Genomic DNA, 864 nt, shown 5'->3' with positions numbered 1-864 from the left:
TTATGCTATTATGAATAATATTGCAATGAATATTAGCATACAAATGTCTATCACTTGAACATACTTCATTCATTTTCTTTGGATGTGTGTACAGAAAGTAGATTGCTGGTAGTTCTTTTAATTTTTTGTAAAGTCTCCATACCATTTTCCACTTACAAATTTTAATATCAATGAGATAGTAAAACACATGTGAGATAAGGAGAAAAGGGGGGAGAATGGAATGGGAGGTTTAAGTAAGAAAAGCAACAGGAGCGTGGGGCAGAGGAAAAGGCGGAGGGAAGGACAATCAACACTAAGGATGTTTGATAAAGCAATATGGAAACCTACTACTTTGTAATATAATAAATACAGTCATATAAAAAAGTCTACTTCAGCCGGGCGGTGGTGGCGCACGCCTTTAATCCCAGCACTCGGGAGGCAGAGCCAGGCGGATCTCTGTGAGTTCGAGGCCAGCCGGGGCTACCAAGTGAGTTCCAGGAGAGGCGCAAAGCTACACAGAGAAACCCTGTCTCAAAAAACCAAAAAAAAAAAAAGTCTACTTCGAGTTACCCTACACAGGGGATAGTGCTCTTCCCAGAAGCCATCTGTTGCCAAATAAAAATCAATACCAGGTGTAGAAAATCTTCTCTCAAGTTGTCCATGGTTATTCCAGAAACCCCGAACTTAACACAGGCTATTGTCACTACTCTTGTTGGCCACCTGAACCTGCTGGTAAGAGCCTATTGTTGTCAATCTTACAAACTTTGGTCGCAAGACACAGAGAAATCAAGTTGGTACTGACCAGGAAGCTTCCTCCCCGATGACTAGCTTTCATAGTACCAGAAGGTGCTATACAGGCTGCTGGGGGAGAAAAGCCATCAGTAG

The sequence above is a fragment of the Peromyscus californicus genome, unplaced genomic scaffold (assembly GCF_007827085.1).
Source record: "Peromyscus californicus insignis strain IS unplaced genomic scaffold, ASM782708v3 Scaffold_10__1_contigs__length_136768540, whole genome shotgun sequence".
NCBI classification, from domain to species: domain Eukaryota; kingdom Metazoa; phylum Chordata; class Mammalia; order Rodentia; family Cricetidae; genus Peromyscus; species Peromyscus californicus.
Note: the sequence above shows the minus strand (reverse complement) of the source record.